Source organism: Pavona decussata, unplaced genomic scaffold (genome assembly GCF_977016875.1).
Source record: "Pavona decussata unplaced genomic scaffold, jaPavDecu1.1 SCAFFOLD_121, whole genome shotgun sequence".
Lineage (NCBI taxonomy): Eukaryota > Metazoa > Cnidaria > Anthozoa > Scleractinia > Agariciidae > Pavona > Pavona decussata.
In genome coordinates this window covers 470,105-480,363 of record NW_028145535.1, presented here as the reverse complement: position 1 = coordinate 480,363, position 10,259 = coordinate 470,105, and the positions used below count along the sequence as shown (strand labels likewise).

Genomic DNA, 10,259 nt, shown 5'->3' with positions numbered 1-10,259 from the left:
CCTCGTTTTCACATAAAGTTAGCTCTTGAGCCACATGACCATGCGAATTGTCTGGTTGTAGTTTGTTTCCTCGAAAGAATAAATCGGTTGGACTTTTAAGACGCGTAAGTCTCTTTCCGTAGGTTAACAACAAAACACTTTAGAGTGTACTCGTTGACAAACAGAAGGTCAACGAATTTCAATACAATCATTTACGTGTATTTTCTGCTATAAACGTTCTCAGCTCTTCAGTTCTCGCTAAAGCTAGCCTTAAGAGAGACTACCCGTAAGAACCTCAATTTCAATTTTCATCCAGAAATAGATTTCGCTTATAGTTCTTCCACCAGCTTCTTTTGGCTAGTAGGTAACATATATGAAATAAGACCAGAGAAATTCAACTTTCTTATTTTTTTCTGATCCCAACTTTTGGCACCCCCTGCTGTGCTCTAAAATCAACGGCGAGATCATATAGGTTGCAAGACTTGCGGCCGTTAGTTTTGGAAACTACGGATCATTACAAAAAACTCTACATTCGCTAGTTATAAACGATGACCCTTTATCGTAATAATGTGATGAATGGCAGTCATAAACTTTAACTGGTGTAATAAATCCGGGGGAACAAAGTTTATCTACTTTGAGCACTTATCGCAACATCCAGTTTAACTAACATTCAGAGGAAGAAATTACAATACTGGTTCGTATTCAAAGGCTTCTGTATACATCAGTGGAAAGTTTCATCCATCGTCTGTTAAAATGTGTTAAAACATTTGGGCCCACCAAATTTCTCTTCCACCAGTACGAGGTAAAAGTTGTAGCATTCGTTTAACACGGCCATATTACCATCGAACATCTCATGTTCCGTGCATAATTTTACAGAACTGGCTCGTCGTCACAGGTCTCTCTGCTATCAGTGGAACGTTCCATCCATTTTCTGTTTAAAGCTGCTAAAACATTTTGCGGCAATCCAGTCTCTCCTCCACAAAGTGCAAGCTGAAATTTGTGATATTCGGCTATCACCTCCATATTGCCATCGAAGATGTCATGAACAAACGCTTGTGGGAGACCTATCGCTTGGAAAGTTCTCCACCAAGGAAGAGTCTCTTTCTTATTTGATCATGATAAAAACGCTGCAAAAGTTTTACCAAAGCTGCCATGTAACGAGATTAGTCTGGAACAATTGAAACAAATTCATTCTCCATGATGTTTTTTTAATAACTGCTGACCAATAGGTTTAGCGGTACAAGTACTAGAACTTTTGGCGCAGGAACACTTTGTGATCATAGCTCCCAGGTTCTCCACCAGCTGGTGCTTGGTGTCCCTCGAATTAAAAAAACTTTCAAAATGGCTACAAATTGACTTCAACATCTCAAGATTAAATAAACCGAGTTTATATTTCTCATACAAGTCACAAAGATTGTAAGCATCAAATTATATTGAATGTTGGACTGACAATTGATCATACACCTCATCCACTTGTTGCAACCAATTTTCTTCTTCAACCACGGCACCTACTTCATCCAAGGAGAATACATAACGAAACAAAATGTTGTTTAGACTGTATTGCGCACTTGGTGGATGAAAATAGTGGTAAGTTGTATTCTAGCACAAAATATAAAATAAATACTGAAATAAAATAAAAAAAATAAGGGGAGCCTTGAAAAGTGCGCTTGTGTCTGGTTTCTGGAAAGGCACTCCCCCCTTGAAAACAACCGTGTGTTCTCCTCTGCGTGGCTCAGTCTCTGATTTATTTAGCGTTTCCGTGGACGTCTCCAATCATTAAAGAAAACCGAAAGAAGCTGCCTACGACTCTCTTTCGCTGACACGAACCTACAATTGTGAAGGTGGTGGCTAACGCAACTCACAACATGTATTCCTCAAAATATATATTCTCCCTACGTTCTTGGTTTTTTCTTTAGCATTTTCTTTAGAGCCGTGAGAGTTCAACATAGCCGCCATTTTCAATCCTTCCATAAGAAAAGACTACCCTGGTGATAGATAGTGGAGACTACAGGGGTGGATCCAGAGTAGTTCAAGTGATTTCTAGAATTCACTCAAATTTTTCCAAACCTACGTTTGTTATTACTCAGGTTCTTTCTTGTAGCTCAAGAAACTACTCAAACTCGGTTGTGATTGGCTATCCAGGCCACAAACTACCGTGGAAACTACTGACAATCGTTATAAAGGGAAGCATCTCCTCGAACGTCCCTTCTTTTGTTCTTGCTCCGATTAGAGTTCATCGTTAACTTGCTACGAAGGAAGAAAAGGGAATTGAAATTATAAAGCTATGGCTCGAGGCGATCCAGTTTGTCGAAAGGAGGACTGTTCTCAGTACGATGTTGGCTTGGTTTTCAAGGGAATCAGCTCATATTCGGACCAGGACAAGCTCAAGTTCATAGAGAGTGTGTGGAAACCAGGTGAGCTATTTGATTCCCAGCATCAGTGGAATTTTCGAATTCTAACCGTCATTTTGTGTGGAGCTGGCTGAAAAGATTTCCCTGGCTAGCATACTCTAAATATCTCGATGGTGCATTTTGTTTACCCTGTGTTTGTTTTGGAGTCCAGTGTGGGCGAAATACGAATAAACTAGACAAATTGTACAAGTATCCACTCACACTTTGGACGTCCGCCATTTCACGTTTTAGCAAACACGCAAGCGGAAAATGTGAGATGCATAATTTTGCAGTGATTGCAATGTAGAATTTTCTGAGAAATATGAGAAGAAAGGCGGTCCCAATTGATCAGCAGATCAACAACTTACTCCAACAGCAAATCAATAGAAATCGTGAAATTCTGAAATTCCTTTTTAAAACAATAATTTTCTGTGGTAAAAAACAACATAGCCCTCAGAGGTAGACGAGATGATGATCCACAAAATGCTAGTCTTGCCGGTAATTTCCAGGCACTGTTAGAACTTCGAATTGATAGCGGCGACCAAACACTAAAACTTAACCTGGAAACTGCGCCCAGAAATGCAACATATATCTCTAAAACCATTCAAAATGAGATGATTACAACTGTGGGTGCTATCATAGTAATAATAATAGCAAATATTTTTCTATTATGTCTGATGAAGCAGCTGACATATCAAATAAAGATAATCTTTCAGCGGTGATCATATTTCTTGAGTCAACCAAAACAGTCAGAGAAGAATTTGTGGGATTCTACCTTTGTGAGGATGGAACAACAGGAGGAGCTATCAAAGATTTATTAATTGGTGCTGTAGCTGATTAAGGACTATCTATAGATGACTGTCGTGGCCAGTGTTATGATGGTGCAGGCAATATGTCTGGGCGCTTGAATGGAGCTTCATCACTTATTAGGGCTGAACATGACAAGGCTATTTACGTTCACTGTATGAACCATAGGCTTAACTTGTGTGTTGCTGACACATGCCAATTACCACTTGTTAGAAACATGATGGATGTTGTTAGAAAGCTCTCAGAAGTTTTTGACAATTCCCAGAAAAGACAACAGCACTTGATCAGCAAGATTAGAGTATTGATGCCTGCTGCCAACCACTTTGTTTTGGTAAATGTGTGTCGAACAAGGTGGATTGAGCGTATTGATGGTATGGACCGAATTGTGGAGCTTCTTCACCCAGTTGTAGCTACACTTAAAGACATTTGAATGAACAGAAATGCTCCTGGCCATGGAAACTGGAATCAAAACAGTGGAAATGATGCACAAGCCTTAATTAATGCAATCACATTTTCCTTTATTGTTACCCTTGTTATTGTCAGACACGTTTTAGACTTAACCAGACCACTCACAGTCAGGCTACTAAAGAAAGCAATGGAATCTTCTCAAAGCAAAAGTGGAAATTGTTCTGTTAAAATAAGCCTTATCAGATATGCAAACTGACATTGATACTAGGTACCAACAACAACAACAACAACAACAACAACACTTTATTAAAAATAGACAGTTACAAGGTGTTTATATACCTACCCGCAAATAGCTGAAGCTTGTCGAGGCGGGTAGGTATGTTTATACTTAACTAAATAAAAATACATTTGGTGTTTACAACTGAATTGACTAAAATAAAAGTTAAATAAGTAATAAACAAACACGTGACGCAAAAAAAAGGGATTCGCTAGCTGATAGAAATTAAAAGATTGTTACGTATTCACAAGACGTGTTTCAGTACAGCCAAGCATGCCCAGGATAATTCAGAGGCAAGTTCACAGAAACAATGCACCAGCCCCAACCCCTGAAGACTAGAGGCCTTATCACGGTTTTCGACGCCATTTTGACGAGTAGGCAAACAGGCTTGAAATAACAGTGTTTGTATGGAAATCCGATGTCTAATATTTTTCATAAAACATCACTTCTGAAAAATTCATGAATTGGAACCCAAATTAGCACTAGGAAAAGGATTTTAAGGAAAGAAATTGGAGGGATGTAGCTGTGCCAGTAAGCGTCCAGTCGTGTTTTGAACTTTCATACATTTGTCTGTATAGCGAACCGCCGTAAACGGCTTCTAAAAATAGTTCGCAGGGAAAAAAAATACAGGGAAATGTATGGAAAATTCAAAAATTCGACTGTACGCTTTCTGGCACAATGATATCCCTCCAATTTTTTTTATTTAAAATCCTTTCCCTATTGCCAAAAGTTTCCAATTCATGAATTTTTCAGATGTGATGTTTTATGAAAATTATTTGACATCGGATTTCCATACAAACGCTGTTATTTCAAGCCTGTGTGCCTACCAATCAAAATGGCGTCGAAAACCGTGATAAGGCCTATTACAGGATCAATCTGACAACAGACTTCCTTAACCATGCTCTTGCACAATTGGACAGTAGATTTGAGGATGATGTTTCTGTGTGCTACAAAGGATTTTCAGTGATTCCTTCTATTTTGTTTGCTACTAACCCCATTTGGAAGGATAATGTTAGGGAGTTTTGTAACCATTACAGACAGGATATCCCTAATTATGCAGGTTTACCAGCAGAGCTTTTGTTGTGGGAAAGAATGTGGAAGGGATTAACTCAACTTAACTCAACAAATAAACCAAGTCAGGCAGCCTACAAAATCCTCATCAATAAAAAATGTACTCGCCCTGAAAGGAGCCAAAAGAAATGGTTAAGGGACTGTGAAATTGAAAACGTGGAGAATTTGGACTGGGAGTCGATTTATCTACTGCCTAGGTTATGTACAGTTAGTACGAAACTAAGGAACTTCCAGTTCAAATTTCTCCATAGGAAAATCGCCACAAATTCATTCTTGTATAAAATTAAACTTTCGGAAACAAATCTCTGTTGCTTCTGTCAAACAGCACAGGAAACATTGCTTCATCTTTTCTGGGAGTGCCCGATCACACAGGCCTTTTGGAATAGTGTTGAACTATTTTTCGTTTCCGCTGATTTAATTCCAACCTCACAAGTTTTAACGTTATGCCACTGTTTAGGTCTTAAAGGAGATAAAAACGCCTCCTTATTGAATCATTGTTTACTTCTTGGCAGATATTATATTTACTCCTGCAAATACAAGAACGTTAAACCATCGTTAATTGAATATCTTAATCAAGTTAGATGTAATTTAAAATTAGAAAAACATGTTTCTATTGTTACAGGAACACAAAACGCTTTCCAGCAAAAGTGGCACCAAATACTTCAGTCATTATAACTCCTTAATCTTTCCTTTAAACAACCCATAAAATAGACGATTATACTTGAATAATTTGAAGGTTCTCCTTTAACAAAAAAAAATAAATAAATAAATAATAATAATAATAATAATAATAATAATAATAATAATAATAATAATAATAATAATAATTAACCCTTTATTTCTTGGCCCTTTAGTTTCTTTTTCCTTGATGTTCCACTTTTGGTGTAATTTTTTTTTTCTTACTCTTATTAAGTAATAACGTATCTGTTAGTGCTGTTTCTCTTAGTTTTGTCTTTATTAGTAGTGTAACGTTTAGTAGAACCGTTTTGTAAAAGGTACATGTAAACCGTCAGATATTACCTAAAGTACTGTAATTCTTTGTAATTAATCTAACTAAATAGTTTCTAACATAGTCTTCTATTGGCATGTCAATATTGTACTGTATTGTAAGTATTGTAAATGTAAGGAAAGTATTGTATAATAAAATAATTAAAAAAAAAAAAAAAAAAGAATGTGGAAGGGGAAAAATGGTAGAAGACAAGACATCCCTGACAGTATAGATGCCACCCTGGAAAAAATTGACAAGGGTGCTTATGTCAATACCTATACTATACTTCAAATCCTGATAACCATTCCTATTTCATCAGCATCTTGTGAAAGGTCCATCTCAACCCTCCGAAATCTGAAGACTTATTTGAGTAGTACAATGGTACAGGATAGACTGAATGGATTAGCACTGATGCATGCCCATAGAGAAATGGAATTAGACCTTGAACAAATTATAGATTTATTTGATAATTTACATCCTAGAAGAATGAGAATGGAAAATATTTTAAATGAATAATTTTGTACCAGTCAGTCACTAGTGTTTCTAGAGTACTTGCGAGTTATGTTCCATCAGGATTGATGTAATCCTTAAACTAATGGAGAACAGTACAGGTACATAACTGGTGTCTGAGGTACAATTTAAGTACTAATATCTGGACAAAAACTCATTCTTCAATTAAGTTTTTAGAGTTATGTTTCCACTGACACTGGGTGTTCAATAAGCTTAAATGGCTTTTACATATTCTCTCCGTCTGAGCTCATTGGACCACATCACTTTATACACTGATCTATAAGTCTGAAAGAGGCAAGTATGATTCCAACTTTTCAGTTTTTGCTGTTACATTTTCATAACAATGATGTTTCTTAATATTCACTAATCTTAATATTTTTTCCTCCATTCCCACTATGAGCTTACTGAGATGATTCCCATTAAAGAGTTATTTCCACTCCCACAAGCTTCCAAGACAGCAATCCAGGCAGCAGATCTACTTAACATCTTCAAAGGTAGCCCTAAATCTTAATTCACATGCTAGACTCCTTAGACACGGAAAGGCAAATTTATGTAAAAAGAAGTTACTTTACATAGTCAAATACAGTCTAACTCTGTGGCTTAGTTTAATGTTATTCTGGTTTGTCTGTGTAAACACACAAAAATGATTTTTTGTACAGAATTATGCTTTTCTGAGGAGGTGCTGTTGATGTGTCTGAATGGCTTGAAGTGCTCTCAGAATGCAGGAAAATTGCATTCTGAGGGCACTAAATTTCAAATTTCCTTGGGGGGAACCCCCCCTAGTTAATTTGGTGCAAATCACTCATGTAAAATCCTGGATCCACCCCTGGTTGCCATAAATATCTATATCTCTTTAAGCTTATTAGAAGGGCAAGAAATTTAACTACCGTAAGAGAAATGCAACAAATTTCATACGATGTTTAAGCCATCCCAAGAAGCTGGAGTTGGCGCTCGCTCAACCTGTGAAGACCGGACTGCAATACGTCAAGTAATGTTTGTAAAAATACCGAATAAAATGTTATTAATGAATCTTTTTACTTCGTTAATCTACTTTTTGACCTTCTTCTGTTTATCTGACTCAGATAAATTGTCATTGATTTCAATATACAGTTTGGCTAACGGCATTCTAATAAACTAAGCATATTTCAAAGCCCAAATACATCAGTCCAGTCATATATTTCAAAAATAAAGGTAAACAGAGTTAAGTAAAGTACCAGCATATTAAAAAAATATATATATTAAAATGACTATAATTCTTACATATCGAAACAGTATTATTTATATTAGAATTACAAAATCGAAGTACAGATGTCTAGTAATCTTTGATAAAGTGCTGTTTCATTTTCTTTTTAAATAAAGACAAAGAAAATGATTTAATATCTTCATCAATGGAATTCCACACTGCGCGTGCCGCACATGGAATGTTCTTCCCGCTGAGCTACGCACAAGTCACATATCTCTTTAGCTTTATTCAAAATTTTATTACTTCAATATTATAAAAAGGCTTTGAACTTGTACGACGCTGGCGAAATTAGAACAATCTGTCCTAGGTGTAACACAGCGAGGTCTCTCCTATGCCCGCCAACGTGCTGCTTCTAGCAATTTGGTCTCCCGCCTTGTCTCCTCTCAAGTTTTATGCTTACATACTAGTAGTTTTAGTTATTAAGCATTTTTTTATATAAATAATTAACGAGGGATCCGCTGTAATTGGCTACGCTGTAGTGGTCACCCTGCCTAAATATTATATCTTTGGTATTTTTGTTTTGTTTGTTTCTATTGTTTGTTTCCATTCTGTTTGTATTTTAGTTAGGTGAAGCTAAATAAATAAAGAAATGATGGACCTTGAAATCTAATTTTGAATATTCCATAATTTGTTCTTGCTTTTGGGAGACAATAAGACTGTTTTGCCGCAAGCTTTGTATTATAGCTATGAATCTGTTTTATTTTAGTGAAAAAAGAAATAAAAGCAGGTTGTAATAGTTGATTGTGATATTTGTACATAAAGGTGGCTAAATTAAAAGTTGCTAGGTCCAAAAATTTTATAATTTCAAGAGGTTTAAACAAAGGACTAGAGTGTTCATCAAATCTAGAGAAGGTTATTATTCGCATTGCTTTTTTTTCTGTAGAATAAAAATTGGCTGAAGAGTAGTCTTAAAGGTATTTCCCCAGATAATTATTCCATAAGTCAAAAAAGGATATATAAGGGCATAATATAAGCTTAATAAAATATCTAGGCCAACACAATATCGAAGTTTAGAGAGGGTACCAATGCCTCTTTCAATTTTCTTAGCGATACATTCTACCTGGTCCTTCGAGTTTAAATTTGAATCAGTAAGGATGCCCAGATACCTTATACAGAATTCTCGCTTAAGTTGTTTGTTATTTATAGCCAGATTGAAATCATGAGATTGTAACTTCTTCTGAGGTGGATGGAAAATTACAAAATTTGGCTTTTCTATATTTTCTCTAAAGAGGAGTAAGTGGGATGAAGTGTTACACTTCGGAGATTCAAGGTTCATGAACCACAGTTGAAATGTAAAAGGCAGTTAGCTAATCATTTAAGACAATTTTAGGTTAACTATGGTAATAATACACACAGTAAGTTCTATGAACAACAGGTAAAACGCCCCTGTTGTGTGTGAACGCCAAACTCGCATGATTCGACATTTCCTGTTGATCCCTTTAAAGATGAAATGCCAAAGGAGTGTAAAAAGAATCTTTGTTTGTTTGTAAAATAAATTGCCGAATTTTTAGCACCGTTTTCTGGAATCAGCTTTTTCACTTGAAAGAGCCACTTCAAAGAGCTAAAACACAAAGGGAATTTGTTCGTTTGCATTCAAATGTGGACAGTAGCAAGTTTAGCATATAAGCAACAAAAACATGTCTGCGAATATTTTCTTTCGAAATATGTTTTTCTCCGCGAGCGATTTTTGTACGATCACTCCCCTTTTTTTATTTTATTTCGAAAATGTTCGGTAAGTTTTCATTGCGATTGAATATGGAAAAACGCAGACACGCTTTTTTAGCGTTTTGGGTTCGGAAACTGAGGAGCAAATTAAATTAGTGAAAAAGAAACTTCTCATTGACTTGTAGCTTTCAAAAGGTGATTCGGACGCTCGCATTTAGAGGTCGTGAAAACTTCGACAATTCATTTTATTTCAAAATTCTTGGTATTGTTTGATAGCCAGCTCTATAAGCTTTAATTTGATATAGGAGTTTAGGTATATACAGTTTAAACTGGACGCAATACATCGCTTGGACGCGAGACACCTTTGAAGGTATACGGTAAAAACTTTATAGTTTTAGAAAGGAGATAGTTCTTTTAGTCAAGGACCTGTATTGGGAAAGTAAATGCTTTTCTTTCGTTGGTCACAGAAAAGTTCATGAGCCTAAATTGAACCTGTTCAATACTGTATGGAAAATATGATTTCTTGGTCTGTAATTCGGGTATATAAGTTTCTTGGGTGAAGGGGGAACGTTTCGAAAGAAACAGTAATGCTTTATCTATAAAGGAGTGTCAAAAAATCTTTCTTTTTATGAACTGAATTGATAAGGTCAAATAGCCACCTTGAAGAGATACAAATAATGACTTTTAGGACGTTATCTCTTCTTCAGAGCATAGCCTTGTCATACACATAAAGAGAATGCTTGTATTTGTCAACTGACTTCGTATGGTGAATTAGCGACCATGAAAGCGAGGAAAAGCTGACGTTTCTTTGACATTCTACCAGTTACATGCCACTTTAAGAATATTTAATCTCCAAAATTCTGCTTTCTTTGCCAGATTATGCTTAGAGACTTAGAACAAAAGGTAAGTTCTTGGAGAAAT

General features: G+C 36.1%; 1 pseudogene; it reads left to right on the top strand.

Annotated features, from left to right (window-relative positions):
- Positions 1-2,263: 2,263 nt before the first annotated feature.
- On the top strand, positions 2,264-6,436 carry LOC146469650 (52 kDa repressor of the inhibitor of the protein kinase-like; annotated as a pseudogene).
- Positions 6,437-10,259: the final 3,823 nt, after the last annotated feature.